The sequence below is a fragment of the Petaurus breviceps genome, unplaced genomic scaffold (assembly GCF_028583685.1).
Source record: "Petaurus breviceps papuanus isolate PSGF00001 unplaced genomic scaffold, PetGlider_PUasm1.0 128, whole genome shotgun sequence".
In the NCBI taxonomy this organism is placed as follows: Eukaryota; Metazoa; Chordata; class Mammalia; order Diprotodontia; family Petauridae; genus Petaurus; species Petaurus breviceps.
In genome coordinates this window covers 10,410,112-10,426,675 of record NW_027185664.1, presented here as the reverse complement: position 1 = coordinate 10,426,675, position 16,564 = coordinate 10,410,112, and positions in this window count along the sequence as shown.

The following is a 16,564-nucleotide window of genomic DNA, read 5'->3' as shown; positions in this document are numbered from 1 at the left end:
AAATGATGAAGAGCAAAGTGAGGAGAACATTGTAAACAGCAGTAGTAATATTGTTTTCAGAACAACTCTGAGGGACTAAGTAATTTTTGCTATTATAAACACCCAAATTAAAAATAAAGGCATATGAAGAGAGATGCTATCTCCATCCAGAGAAAGAACTGATAAAGAGAAGTATGTATAGAATGATTTTACATATGTGTGTATATATACATACATGTATATATATTTATATAGAGAGAAAGAGAGAGGGAGAGAGACAGAGAGGGAGGGAGAGAGAAAGAGAGAGAGAGAGAGAGAGAGAGAGAGAGAGCGATGTCTAGGGCAGGAGGGGGAGGGGAGAGAAAAGAAAGAAGAAATTTCCATGATTACTGTTTCATATTTGGAGGGAATAGCACATTGTTCGTGGTAGATTTGCAGTTTCATGAGCAAACATCCTTTTTATTTTACTATGTTATGGAAATGCTTGTTTTGTTCCTTGAATTGAAAGTAAAATAAGTTTTAAAAAAAGAGAGAACTGAGAAGGTAAGTGATTTGGGAAGAGGGCATTAGATTGGATCTTTCACTGGCAACTTTGGAGAGAGCTATCTCAGTTAAATGATGGATCAGGAGAGTATCCTGGGGGTTGGTAGGTAATGGGCAATAAGATATGAATTGTGTAACACATTTAGAAGGAGTGAACGTGAAAAGAGCAGAGTTTGCTGAGTAATGGTGGTAGAGGGAGAGGCTGGAAAAGACAGCAGAACTGGATATTGGGACGTCTCCAGGTCCTTTCCACAGAGGGCCACAGTTCCCTTGAAAATAATAGCTAACACTTATATAGCATTTTTATATACCTGGCACTTAAAAATGATTATCTCATTTGGTCTTCACAACAACCCCGGGAGGTAGGTATCATTTTACAGATAAGGAATTGGAGGCAGAGGGAGAGTTAGAGACTTTCCCAGGGTCACGTAGCTAGGAATTATCTGAGGACAAATTTGATCTCAAGTCTTTCTGACTTCAAGCCTAGTGCTCTATTTGATGAACCACCCAACATCTGTAGTTCAATCCCCTCAGGAAACGGAGGCCCGGGAAGGGAAGGTGATTTAGCCGCAGCCGTAAACCTCCAGGTTCTTTACATCTTAAAAATTAAACATACTTATTAATTTCATCTTTTTAAAAATTTACACCAATAATCATTGAAAGCAAAAAGCCATAGTGTAACCAAACTGAGGATTATTGAGCTATAACATACACATACACACAGGCCCATGCATGCACACACACGCGCACACACACACACTGTCTGTAGTGGTATTTTGCAGTCATGTCACTGGAGAAGCCATCTTGTTCGTCATAACAAGCAAAATAATACCATGTGCTACTAGTAATTATGGTTATATATTTCCTACAGCCCATTTCATTGCTAGACAACCAGTACCATCTTCCTTATGTCTAATTAAAAGTTTTTATGTTCTAGTTTAAATAGATCTTCTCAAGATAAAATTCTTTAGTCTAACACTAAAGATCTTGCATAATTGCTGAAACTGTTGGTTCCAAACAAAACGGTCTGTTCACTATTCCCAAAGACACCATGTATATTTCCTAGTTCCAGGATGCATGCCCTTCCTTCAAGGTCCGGAAGAGATTCAATATGCCACAGGAATGCTTTCCTTCCCTGGACCAACCCTCAGTGGTTTCTCCCTTCTCTGAATTTCTATTGTCTGTGCCAATCATTTAGGCCCTAACTTATGTCTTGTATTGTTATTTATCTTTTTCTTCACCATTTCCTTAGATTATGAGCTCTTTAAGGGGTTATTTCTTGTCCTTCTTTATAGGTCCCTTTATGCTTTATGCCTTATACCATAGCTTATATATAGCCAATAAGTGTTTGCTGCCGATGGTGTTGGCAAAGAAGACTTTGTGGCATGATACTGTCTCTCATGAAGCTTGGAATTGGTTCCATTGAAGGACAAGGGTCTTCACAGATCCTAACAATGGTGGGGTCCCTACTGGGCTCCCGAGGAACCCTGGGAGCAGATATGCTCTATATCTTTTACTGCTAGCTGCCTGGAGGTATGCTTTGTATTCAGTTACTTTTGAACTTACTAGCCATATAGAAGGCACAATGATTTCACATAGACTTATGAATAAGGTGTGTACACAAGTCTCTCTAAGAACAGCAGCCAGCAAGAATGTGAGCTATTAGCCCTGTCACTCCAGGCCTGTCTTAAGAGTCCCCCTCTATATCTCTTCAAGAATTAATGTCTTATATTTTCAAATAGTTTATATCATAGGACTACAGAATCTGAGTCATAACGTAGAAATTATCCAACTTTTCAGATAACTAAACCTAAACCCAAGATTTTCCCAAGAACATGAAATGTAAGCGGTGACAGAGTGAGGCACAGAAGTCAGGTCTTCTGACTTCTAATAGTCCAGGGTTTACACTGCTAGTTTACAACTAATTTCACAACTATATACTTGCCTTTTTTCACACTACAGGGTTCAACTCTTTCTTCCTGGTTTATTGCTGTTTCATTTGGCAAGGAAGTAGAAAGAACACACTTTTAGGAGAAGAGACAAATGAGTTCTAATTTGGTTTTATCACTCATGAGCTGGTAGACCAAAGGTAAGTCATTCAATTTCTGTGTCTCTGACTTTCCTCATTTGTAAAAAGACAGTAATAATATTAGCACACCTCAGAGGGATCACCTAACATAATAGATATAAAATGCATTGAAAAGTTAAATGTAAATGCAAGATATCATCACTAGCCATTGTTGAAAATTGATCCAAATGTCCAGACCTGATTTCTATGTTTTACTGAGTAACTTCCCCCATCTCTGACCAGCTCGGAATTCAAAGCTTTTTCTTGTGAAAACGATGAATAGTTCAGTGAACAGATAAATCCATTGGCCATGCCTGAGGATGCTTATCTCATTATACAGCTCTAGTCAAATATGCCAAGCGTTGGAAGGCGTGCTTCATCATCAGTGTTTTGGAATCCCTATGGTTTACTACTTGGATTTGGGGGCTTTTTAGGTTTTTCCTCTTTGTATTAATGCTGCCGTTATCATCCCACAAACTCTTCTTTTCATTTCCCTCTGCAAAGGTTTCTACAAACCTTCTCATATGTTTCTTAATCCATCATGTTCATAGTTTCATATGTTCTTATCATTTCTCATGGCTAGTAAGTTCAAAAGTGACATAACACAACAACAACCCATTGTATTCCTATATCACAACTTGTTTGGCTATTACCCAGCTGATGGACACCTACTTTGTTTCTGGTTCTTTGCTACTATGGGAAGTGTTTCTAAAAATATTCTGGTTCATATGGATCTTTATCTCTGTTCTTGATCTAATAATAAAGTGATAGTAATAATAATAGCTAGTATTTGCATAGCATTGTAAGGCTTACAGTGCACTTTACAAACATTATTTCATTTGATCCTCACAACAGCTCTGGGAGATAGAGGTATTATTATTATGGCCCTTCTACAGGTGAGAAAAATGAGTTAAAGAAAAGTTTAAGTGATTTACTACCCAGGATCACATAGCTAGTAAGTATTTTCGGCTGGATTTGAACTAAGGTCTTACTGACTCCAGGTCTAGCATTCTACATAGTGTGCCACTTAGCTGATATCTTTGGGACATATGACTAATAATAGTATTGCTGCATTAAAGCATACATATAGTTTAGTGACTTTTTGAGTACAATTTCAAATTGTTTTCCAAAATGGTGAAATCATTTCACAACTCCATCAGTACTGAATTTCTATGTTTTCTCCAGGGGTATGACGGTAAATGTTTAACAACCAGCTCTCTGAAAACACAGAATACACTTCTTTTTTAAAATTGTAGTTAACATTATTTATTTTTAGTTTTCAACATTTACTTCCATAAGTTTTAAATTTTTTCCCCTCTTTCCTCCCTCCCTCCCCAAGACAGCTTGCAATATGATATAGGTTTTACATATACATTCTTATTAAACATATCTTCACATCAGTCATGTTGTATAGAAGAATTATAATGACTGGAAGAAGACATGAGAAAGAAAAAACAAAACAAATAAAAAAAGAAAATTGTCTGCTTTGCTCTGCATTCAGATTCCATAGTTCTTTCTCTGGATGTGAATGGCATTTGCCATCATGAGTCCTTTTGGAATTGTTTTAGCTCCTTGCATTTCTGAGAAGGACTAAGTCTATCAAAATCAGACATTGCAGATGGTGGCTGTTGCTGTATACAATGTGCTCCTGTTTCTGCTCACTCCACTCAGCATCGGTTCATATCAATCTTTCCAGGTTTTTCTGAAGTCCACTTGTTCATCATTTCTTTTGACAAGCACAATAGTATTCCATTACATCCATATGTCTAGCCACCTGTTTAACCATTCCCCAATTGATGGGTATCCCCTCAATTTCCAGTTTTTGGCCACCACGAAGAGAGTGGCTATAAATATATTTGCATATATATGGATCCTTTCCCATTTTTATGATCTCTTTGGGATATAGTCCTAGAAGGGGTATTGCTGGGTCAAAGGGTATGCACATTTTTATAGCCCTTTGGTCATAGTTCCAAAATACTCTCTAGAATGGTTGGAGCTCCAACCAACAAGGAATCAGTGTTCCAACTACATCTTCTCTGACATTTTATCATTTTCCTGTTTTGTCATGTTAGTCAATCTGATAGGTGTGATGTGGTACCGCAGAGTGGTTTTGATTTGCACCTCCCTAATCAATAGTGATTTAGAGCATTTTTTTTCATATGACTATAGATAGCTTCAATTTCTTCCTCTGAAAACTGTTTGTTCATATCCTTTGACCATTTATCAATTGGGCTAATGACTTGTATTCTTGTAAATTTGACTCATTTCTCTGTATATTTTAGAAATGAGGCCTTTATCAGAGACACTAGTTGTAAAACTTCTTTCCCAGTTTTTTCCTTCCCTCATAATCTTGGTTGCATTGGCTTTGTAACAAAAACTTTTTAATTTAATATAATCAAAATTATCCATTTTGCATTTCAAAATGTTCTCTCTCTCGTTTGGTCATAAATCCCTCCATTCTCCATAAATCTGACAAATAAGCTATTTCTTGTTCGCCTAATTTTTAAAAATAGTTTTAGCCTTTATATCTAAATGGTGTACCCATTTGGACTTTATTTTGGTATATAGTGTCAGATGTTGGCCTATGCCCAGTTTCTGCCATACGATTTTCCAGTTTTCCCAGCAGTTCTTTTCTCATGGGTTCTTATCCCAGAAGCTGGAGTCTCTGGGTTTATCAAGCAGTAGATTGCTATAATCATTGACTACTGTGTCTTGTGTACCTAACCTATTCCACCAACGTACCCCTCTATTTCTTAGTCATTACCACGTGGTTTTGAAGATTGCTGCTTTATAATACAATTTAAGATCTGGTATGGCTAGACCACCTTCCCTAGCATTTCTTTTCATTAATTTCCTTGATATTCTGGACATTTTGTTCTCCCAGATGAATTTTGATATTTTTTCTAGCTCTATAAAATAATTTTTGGTAGTTTGATTGGTATGGCACTGAATAATTAATTTAGGCAGAACTGTCATTTTTATTATATTAGTTCAGCCTCCCCATGAGCAATTGATGTTCTTCCAATTATTCAAATCTGACTTTATTTGTGTGAAAAGTGTTTTGTAATTTTTTCATATAATTCCTTGGTTTGTTTTGGCAGGTGGACTCCCAAATATTTCATAATATCTATAGTAATTTTAAATGGAATTTCTTTTTCTATCTCTTGCTGTTGGGCTTTGTCAGTAATATATAGAAATGCTGATGATTTATATACATTCATTTTGTATTCTGCAACTTTACTAAAGTTGTTTATTATTTCAAGTAGTTTTTTACTTGGTTCTCTAGGACTCCCTAAGTATATCATCATATCATCTACAAAGAGTGATAACTTAGTTTCTTCTTTGCCTATTCTAATTCCTTCGATTTCTTTTTTCTTCTCTTAGTTCTAAAGCTAACATTTCTAGTACCATATTGAATAACAGTGGTGAAAATGGACATGCTTGTATTACCCACAATCTTAAAGGAAATGCATCTAGCTTATCCCAATTGCATATTACATACTTCCTGAAGGTTTTAGCTAGATGCTACTTATCATTTTAAGGAAGGTTCCATTTATTTCTATGCTCTCTAGAGTTTTTAGTAGGAATGGATGTTGCATTTTGTCAAAAACTTTTTCTGTATCTATTGAGATAATCATATGGTTTCTGTTAATTTTGTTGTTGATATTGTCAATTATACTGATAGTTTTCCTAATATTGAACCATTTCTGCATTCTTGGTATAAATCCTATCAGATCAAAGTGTATTATTCTCGTGATGAATTGCTGTAATTTTTTTTGCTAATACTTTATTTAAAATTTTTGCATCTGTATTCATTAGGGAAATTGGTCTATAATTTCCTTTTTCTGTTTTGACTCTTTCTGGTTTAGGTATCAGTACCATATTTGGTATCAGTACCATATCATAAAAAGAATTTGGTAGGGCTCAGTCTTCACCAATTTTCCCAAATAGTCTAAATAGTATTGGAATTAATTGTTCTTTAAATGTTTGATAAAATTCACATGTAAATCCATCTGGCCCTGAGATTTTTTCCTAAGGAGTTCATTGATTTTTTTTTCAGTTTCTTTTTCTGAGATGGAGTTATTTAAGTATTTTACTTCCTCATCTGTTATTCTGGGAAATTTATATTTTGGTAAATATTCATCCACTTCACTAAGATTGTTAAATTTATGGGTATACAGTTGGGCAAAATGATTCCTAATTATTGTTTTAATTTCCTCTTCATTGGTGGTGAATTCATGTTCATTTTAAAATTTGGTTTCCTTCTCTCTTTTTAAAAATCAAATTAATCAAAGATTCTTCAATTTTATTGTAAGCATTCAGAGATATAAAACTTCCCCTAAGAACCACTTTTGCTGCAACCCATAAATTTTGATATGTTGTCTCCTTATTGTCCTTCTCTTGGATGAAGTTATTGTTTCCACAACTGGTTGTTTGACCCACTTATTCTTTAGAATTAGATTATTTAATTTCCAATGCATATTTAGTCTATCTTTCCATGGCCCTTTATTACATATAATTTTTATTGCATCATGATCTGAAAAGGATGCATTTAATATTTCTGCCTTTATGCTATGGATTATGAGGTTTTCATGTCCTAGTACATGGTCAATTTTTGTGTGTGTGCCATGTACTGATGAGAAAAAGGTATATTCCTTTCTATCCTCATTCAATTTTCTCCAGAGATTTACCATATCTACCCTTTCTAAAATTCTATCCCCCTCCTTAACTTCTTGTTTATTTTGAGGTTAGATTTATCAAGTTCAGATAGGGGGAGATTAAAGTCTCCCACTAGTATAGTTTTGCTTCTATTTCTTCCTGTAACTCCCTTAACTTCTCCTCTAAGAATTTGGATGCTATACAACTTGGTGCATATATGTTTAGTAATGATGGTGCCTTTTAGCAGGATACAGTTTCCTTCCTTATCTCTTTGGATTAGATCTATTTTTGCTTTTGCTTTGTCTGAGATTAGGATTGTTATCCCTGGCTTTCTTACTTCAGCTGAAGCATAATATAGTCTACTCTAGCCTTTTACTGTTGTCCTGTGTGTGTCCCCCTATTCCAAATGTGTTTCTTGTAAACATTATAGGATTGTGGTTTTTAATCCATTCTGCTATCCACTTCCATTTTATGGGAGAGTTCATCCCATTCACACTGAGTTATGATTACTATCTGTGTCACCCCCCATTTGTGCTTTTATTTCTCCCTTCTTCCTTACCTTCTTCAAAAGACTTTGCTTTTGACCACTGCCTCCCTCAATCTTCCCTCTCTTCTATCAGCCCCTATTTCTTTTCTTTCCCTTAACACTTCTTACCCCTCCACCCCTTCCATTTTCTTTCCCCTTTCCCCTTCTACTGCCTGTAAGGGAAGTTAGATTTTCATACTTAACTGTGTACATTATTCCTTCCTTGAACCAAAACCAATGAGAGTAAAGTTCAACCAATGCTTATCTCCCTCCCTTCTTCCCCTCTATTATAATATATTTTAGTGCCTCTTCATGTGTTATAATTCATCCTTTTCTGCCTCCTCCTATCCTCTTTACCCATTAGAATCCCTTTGTACCCCATTTTTTATCATCATATCAGTTAATTTGTACCCACACCCTCTGTCTATGTATATCCTTTTTAAATGTCATAATAAATATACAATTCACAAGATTTACAAGTATCATTCTCCCATATAGGGATGTAAACAGCTCCCCCCCCCCCTTTTTTCTGTTTACATTTTTATGCCTCTCTTGAGGTCTGGCCTTTTCATCAAGAAAGCCTGGAAGTCTCTTATTTCATTGAATGTCTATCTCCTCCCCTGAAAGATTATGCTTGATTTTGATGGGTAGTTGATCTTTGGTTGTAATCCAAGCTCCTTTGCCTTATGTAATATCATATTCCAAGCCCTCTGATCTTTTAATGTAGAAGCTTCATGGTCCTGCATGATTCTGACTGTGGTTCCATGATATTTGAATTGTTTCTTTCTGGCTGTTTTCACTATTTTCTCCTTAATCTGATAATTCTGGAATTTGGTTACAATATTCCTTGGAGTTTTCAGTTTGGGATATCTTTCAGAAGGTGTTTGGTGGATTCTTTGATGACTATTTTGCCCTCTGGTTCTAGGACCTCAGGGCAGTTTCCCTTGATGATTTCTTGAAAGATGCTATCCAGGCTCTTTTTTTCATCATGGTTCTCAGGTACACCAATGATTCTTAAATTCTCTCTCCTAGATCTATTTTCCAGGTCAGTTGTTTTTACTATAAAGTATTTTATGTTTTCTTTTTTCATTCTTTCAATTTTATTTAGAAGTCTCATAGAGTCATCAACTTCCAGATTCCCAATTTTTAATGAATTATTTTCTTCAGTTAGCTCTTGTACCTCCTTTTCCATTTGGCCAATTGTACTTTTTAAGAAGTTATTTTCTTCAGTGTACTTTTTCCATTTTGTCAATTGAATTTTTAATTTTTTCTTCTACCTCTCTTTTTTGACTTTAAAAATCCTTCTAGAGCTCTTCCCAGAAGGCTTTTAGGACCTGAGACTAGTTCATAGTCACTTTTGAGGTTTGGGATGTGTTTATATTGACCACGTTGTCCTCTCCTGAATTTGTGTTTTGATCTTCCCTGTCATCAAGATATTTCTCTATGGCTACTGATTATTTCATTCTTCTTCCTCATGTTTTTTGCCCTTTTTTTCTTTTAAATTTGATCTTTGCTTCTGGGGCCCAAGGGGCACCGACCCACACTTCTTGTTCTGGGGGCTAGGGACCTGGTTACTGTTATTCTGTGCTGGGACCTCAGGTACTTATACTTGTATGTTGTAGTGCTCTGGTATTTTACCTGGTGCTGAGCAGGAGGCAGTGTGTGCCTGATGTTGGTGCTTGTTCCTCCACCCTGGGGCTCAGGATCTCCCCCTGGTCCACTGAGGTGGGGCCTGCTGGGACATCTCCCATCCTACACTGGTCCCCTTCAGCAACAGCAAGACGGAGTTTTCCTGTTAATCCCCTATCCTTCCAAACTAGAACTAAAAGACTGCTGTACCCTCTCTTTCTACTTGTTCCACCATTCCAGGATTTTCCCTGGAGTAATATTCTCTGGGTTTTTCAAGGTCAAGAAAGGATGAGAGCAACTTACTGTTTACTCTGCTACCTTGGCTCCCAGAAGTTTAAATAGGTGACTTTCAAACATTCAGTCAGTTGATGGATAGCCCCAGGAGTAGCTGCTACCACCACTGCCCCCTGCCACTGCAGGCCTCATGCAGGACCTTATCTCCATCTTACCCAGTTCCAACAGACCCCCTTCTGCACCAAGAGTTCCGGGAGTCACCACTTCTGCCAGAAATTCAGTTTGCTGGGGTCCACTCCTGCCTCACTATGATTAGGTCTATGCTGGTGCAGCCTGTGCTCTAGACTGCACTCATCTCCTAGCCCAGTGCAAGGTTGTCTTGGGCTGGAAATCTGCCACAGTTTCTTTGTGGATTCTGCCACTCTAAAATTTGTTCAAATTCTCTTTTTAGAGGTAGCTGAAGAGTCTGTTGGAGAGCTCACTCTGCCATTTTGGCTCTGTTTCTTCCAAAATACACTTCTAAGAAAAATCTGTGTCATTAACATCTTCTCCATCACTTCCTTAATTCTGGAAAATCAACAAAAAATGCATCAAGTCCTGATTGATAGTATTTGTTTATTTCTGTTGTATCTATACTGACACTGAAAATTTAATAATTAGCTCTTTTGAGCTGTTGTGAGCTGATCCCAGCACATTCCTGCTCTTATCCTATAACCACCTGAATAATTTATATTTTCCTCTTCTGTTATCTTTGGCAATTTGATCAACATGAAGTGGTACATCAGAGCTCTTTCAATTATTCTTTTATGTTTAATAGTATATGAACTCTTGCACTAGTGGAGAAAATAACTAATTGTTGTAGTTGAATGAAAGTACTAGGATGTATCCTCAACAAAACTCTACTAGCAGACTGGGTAATAGGAAGGCATGACAGAGGGGTCCTCAATCCCATCAGTGAATTAGGTGGGTGTCTACTCCAAGCATGTGAGGACTTCCCCCTCATGGAATTGGAATGATGAGAACAATTTGTTCCAACAGCTATAAAGGTACCCAAAGCAAGTGGTGTGGAGCACTTTAGAGCTTGGTCAGGTCTTCAAGAAGTCAAGATCATCCACTGCATCCCAGGCCACGACCAGTGGTCCTGACTTTTGTCTTGCCACTGGACTTTGATGATTTTGGAAAAGAGAATAAGGCTGAAGACTTTGTTAAACTCTGCCTCACTTAAATTCAATTCACCTTATGATGCCATTGGCCCTCCTTCAAAGAACAAACAATACATTCAGTTCAAGGCAATCCAATGTCATTTACCTAATTTTTGCTATTGCTTGATGAATTTTTAGTTTTATATAGTTTTCTTAAACTTATTTCTCATTTGCTCTGAAAGTGTCTATCCATCCTTTTTGGTTTGGAGAAAATATTAATCTTACCATAGTAGCCTTACAGCAGGTTTTTTTTTTACCTGGGGTCTAAGAACTGATTTTAATAATTGTATTTCAATATAATTGATTCCCTTTGTAATCATACATATTTAATTTTATACATTCAAAAAATTATTCTGAGAAGAAGCCTGCACCAAAAGAGGTCTAGGATACAAAAAAGTTTAAGATAACCTGTATTAGGATAATAGGCAATAGTTTCCCTTAATATTATATTGGTATTTGTTTAGATAATTTAAATCTGTTATGGTTCATCTTACAATTCCTAAAACATATACATTAATGCTAGAATTGTGAAAGCTGTCATTATTACTGTTGTTTTGTTGTTGGTTTTATTGAAAGTTTTGAGAAAATGAATTAAATTTGCTTTATCTTCCATGTAACATTTTTACTTACAGCTGGAATATGGGGTCAGGCATTATATCAAATTTCAGAGCTGCTCTTCACTGGGAATGGGAAGGGGAAACATTAGATCTCTTCAAACAAAACCAGAACATCTCTTTTGAAAGGGGTGTATTTGGTGTCAGGAGTGACATTATTCTACTTAATCTAGTAATTTAGTCCACATTGGATTGCATTGAGATCAATGAACACTCAACAGAATCTAGTGCTACCCAAATCTAAAGCTATAAATTGTATTGAAAAATGCTGGAGTTGCTTTTGAGATATACAGAACCTAAAGATGTATGGGAAACACAGGAAATACATTGTGCATGTTTAATAGGCTAGAACCCTGACAGTGAGTTTTTAATCTCCAAGATATGTCATAATTTGTAGCTGTTACCATTTCCCTCTTTCCTCCTTCACTCTTTTCTTCTGCCCACCTCTTCCTTCATTTCCTCTCTCTCCATCTCCCTTTCTTTTTTCTTTCCTATTTCAAGGAAATAGGGGGGTGCATGAAACAACTTGTATCTTATGGGGTGCAAGTGGGAACACAAAATTGCCTCACTGGAAAGGCAGCAACTTTGTTATTATTTATTTAGGGAATCTATATTTCTTCTAAGATATATTAATTATAAATCATTGTGGAACACTTTCTTCTTGAATAATTAACACAATACTAAGGTATACTAAATGCTAAAAATGATAATGATATTTTAATTAATGATAATATCCTTATGAATAAAATGTTACAAATCTGCTCTACATTTACCCCAGCAATATAAAAAAAACTGAAATCTAAATTGACCAAACAATGCAGTATTGTAGTTAATACCAGGTAAACAGAAAGAAAAATTGTTTTAAAATATATATATTTAGAAATTATACTTCTTGCAACTGAAAAAGTTACAAGCCTACATAGAGATATATTCTGTTCTCATTAGACTATAAGCTCCTTGAGAGCAAGAGGCTCCTTGCCTCTTTTTGTATACTCAGTGCTCAGCATAATGCCTAGAACATAGTAGGTACTTAATTGTTATTGTTTTCTGTATTAAAACTATCTAGTACTATAAGCCAAAATATGATGTGACCTCAGAGTTATATTGTATATTTAAAATAGCCATGACAGTATAGAAGTTATACTGCTTTAACTATTCTTCAAATAAGGTCTATACATCTTAACCTCGTTGTTAATATGCTTGGTACTTCAATGGATCTGTCATCTCGGTGATGTGGGTACTCACCTCAAAAGTACACAACTATTGTCTACAAACACTTATTAATCCTCCATGGAGGGACTCCACTCTTTGGATGACAGCCTTGCTAGTGTTCTTTTGACACTGCATGGATACCAATGGAACTCTCATGCTAGCCATTAGCTATCTCTTACTATTACCACATGACTTGTCTACTTAAAAATAAAATTATTGATATATTTTTATGTCACCTACATTTACATTGCTTCTCTCCTGTTTCCCCTGAACAGATAGTCCTTATAATAATACATTTTTTAATAAAGAAAAGGATTCACAAAACAAATCAATAAACAACATCTGATATGATATGCACTCTTCCATGCTCCTGCTCCCTTACTTCTTCAAAGAAGTGGGGAAGGAATCTTCTCACATGTCTTCTTTTGGGGCAGGATCTCAAAGCATCACAGCCTCTTCCCATGCTGTTTCACCAGCCTAAGTCTTTGCCCCTCAGTGTTTGATATATGCAGCCTTGCATATGGTAGATAACTCCATAAATGTTTTTTGAATTAAATAGCTAACAACGACACAAGAGAAGAGAATTTTGAAAAACTGTCAGTACAGGTTTCATCTGTTGTGTAACAGAGTTAAAGTGATTACATTAGCAGATTGTAGTGATTACATTATTTTCCAAATAAACACATAAAATGCAAGTTATAACTGATCAGTGGTCAAGTATTCCAAAAGGTCTTAACAAGCAAGTGTTGGCAGGCAAGCCAACATGCATTGGCAGGAATGTGTGTGTGTAATGACTTGTTTACAATACTATACTATATAGTTACATGACGCAATTTGAATCATCAAAACGTCAATGCAGGAAAAATCTCCACAAATTTACAATAAAGTATTAAATTAAAGATGAGTCACTTAAAATTATATTTTTTTGAAATGACACAAATTTTAAAAACCTGTTAAAGGGCTAAAGAAGGTATATTTCTGGGGGGGGCATCATCTAATTTTCTTTTTGTAAAGGGGATGGTAGGTCAAATAATTTTGGGAACCTCTGGTAGAGTGTTGGACCTGCCCTTAGTAGGTTGGATTACTGGCTATGATATTTACTGACTTCCTGACCACACATAACCACGATTTCCTTATCCATTAAAAAAAAAAACTAGTTAATACATACCTCATAAGCTTGTGAGACTACTCTGTACCACTCCAATAAAAGGATTGTAGATTTACTGTGTAAATGATTAAATGCTATATAATTATCAGCTTTTATGATTATGGGAGAAATAGCATGGCTTAGTGGGTAGAGATATGGTCTTGACACTAGGAAGACTTAGGTTCAAGTCTGGTCTCTGATTTACACTGGCTCTGTGACCCAGAGCAAGTTCATCTCAGTGTTTAAGACTATAAATGTAATAATAATAACAATAGCTATTATAGTAATTATAAACCACATATGAAGTCATTTAATGTTAGGATTGAAAAGGATCTTAGAATTCATCTGGGTTATTAACCTTTTTATGTGCCATGGACCCTCTGGTAAAGCATATGAATTCCTTCTCAGAATATTTTTAAATGCATAAAATAAAATGCATAGGACCACAAGCAAATCAATTATATTAAAATATAGTTACCATAATAAAAAAACCCACATTATTGGACCCCATGTTAAAAACCTCTGGTCTAGTCCAATCTCATTTTACATATTAAGAGACTGAGGCCTAGAAGAATCGGTTTATCCAAGTACACATAAGTAGTAAATTCAAAGTCATATCTTCTGATTCTGTGGCCAGTTATCTTATCTTACCTACCCCAAGACCTGCTAATTTCCCAGGCTACATGTAACATTTTCAAGAGCATAAGTACCTCATTCCCTTTTTTGTTTGGTGATTAAATTTTTCTTATCAGTTCAGGAAATCACCAGGAAAAAGAACATTGGAACCTTGTAATGAATCACCAAGGGTTTGTGTTATTGTATAATATTCCAACTAAAAGTCTCCTAAAGTCAATTTTTCTTTCCCTGGATAAGCTTACTCCCAATAAGAGAAAATATTGCTGATAATTTATCAAGGATTTCATAAGGGTACTATTTGGGTTCACTGTGGATAAATTGTTCTGGAGTGACAGTACAGGGGGCTGAAGTACATGAAAGGCTGGCTTTAAACCCAATGATCTTTTGACCCTCTCAGGCCCATCCCATTGGCATCCTGGATCTATGGATAGAGTCAGAAGAATTTAGAAGTCATTTAATCCAATCCATTCTCTACACCAAAAGGGGAACTGAGGCTGGAAGAGTTGAAATGACTTGCCCAATATCACGGAGCTAATTACTGGTTGAGAGGGAAATATCCTACAAGTCAGCTATTTTCTGATAGGAAAAACAGACAATCAAGATTCAGCTAAATTACAACAGTCAGTATTACACAGAGCAGCTTTGGAAGGCAATTCACACACAGCACCTCTTTATAACAAACTTGGAGAGTTAAATGCTACAGATATTATCATCCTCATTTTAAAAAGGGGAAACTGAGACTCAGAGAGGTTAAGTTATTTTCCCATGGCCACACAACTATTAAGCGGGAGAGGTGGGTTTGAAACTCTATTTGTCCTAACCCCAAGTCTGGCACTCACTTACACATAATTGGATTCGATTAAATGACTTCTAAATTCTTCTGACTCTATCTATCCATAGATCCAATCTTAACTTGGTATTTTTTTTGAAAATAATATTTTATTTTCCCCCAATTACATATAAAAGACATTTTTAACATTTTTAAGAGGTCTGAGTTCCCAATTTTATTTTCCCCCTCTCCTTCCCCCTTCCACAAGATGGTAAGTAATCTAATATAGGTTATACATACACAATTTTGTAAAATATTTCTATATTAGTCATTTCGTGGAAGAAAACTAGAAAAGAAAGGAGAGAAAGAAAGAAGAAAAGGAAAGGAAAGACAGAAAATGCAGGAAGGAAATAGAAAAAGAAAGAAGAAAAAAGGAGGAAAGAAAAAAATGAGTATGCTTTGGTCTGCATTTAGATGCCATCAGTTTTTTCTCTGGAGGTAGATATCATTTTTCATCATGAGTCCTTTGGAATTGCCTTGTCAGGGGTGGGGAACCTGCAAACCTCAAGGGCACATGTGGCCCTCTAGGTCCTCAAGTGTGGCCCTTTGACTGGATCTAAACTTCACAGAACAAATCCCCTTAACAAAAGGATTTGTTGGGTAAAACTTGGACTCAATCAAAAGGTTGCATGTAAGGACCTAGAGGGACACGTGTCCTCAAGACTGCAGGTTCTCTACCTCTGTCATTGTATTGCTGAGAATAGCTAAGTCATTCAGTTATTCATCATATGATATTGCTGTTACTGTGTACAATATTTTCCTGGTTCTGCTCACTTCACTCTATATCAGTTCATGTAAGTTTTTTCAGATTTTTCTGAAATCATCTTGCTTGTCATTTCTTATAGCATTATAATATTCCATTACAATCATATATCACAACTTGTTCAGCCATTCCCCAATTGGTGTGTATCTCTTCAATTTTTAGTTCTTAACCATCACAAAAAGAACTGCTATAAATATTTTTGTATAAATAGGTTTCCTGTCTTTTAAAAATCTCTTTGGGACACAGTTAACTTAGTATTTAAAGACGGACAAAATCTTCCTGCATATGTCCAGTCTTACTTCATAGTCTTCCCCTTCATGAGCTCTTTTCCTATCAGATGTCATTGGTGCTCTTCGAGATCAAAGGACAAGCGACACTGGGTAACTAGCTGTTCCTGGCATAGGACATGCCAATATGGCCTGTTTCATTCATTATAGTGGCAATCCCTCATGCCCAGAATGTCTCTTTGCTTCTCACCTAAGAGGATGCCTTGCTCCCTTCAGGGGCCACCTCCTATATAGGT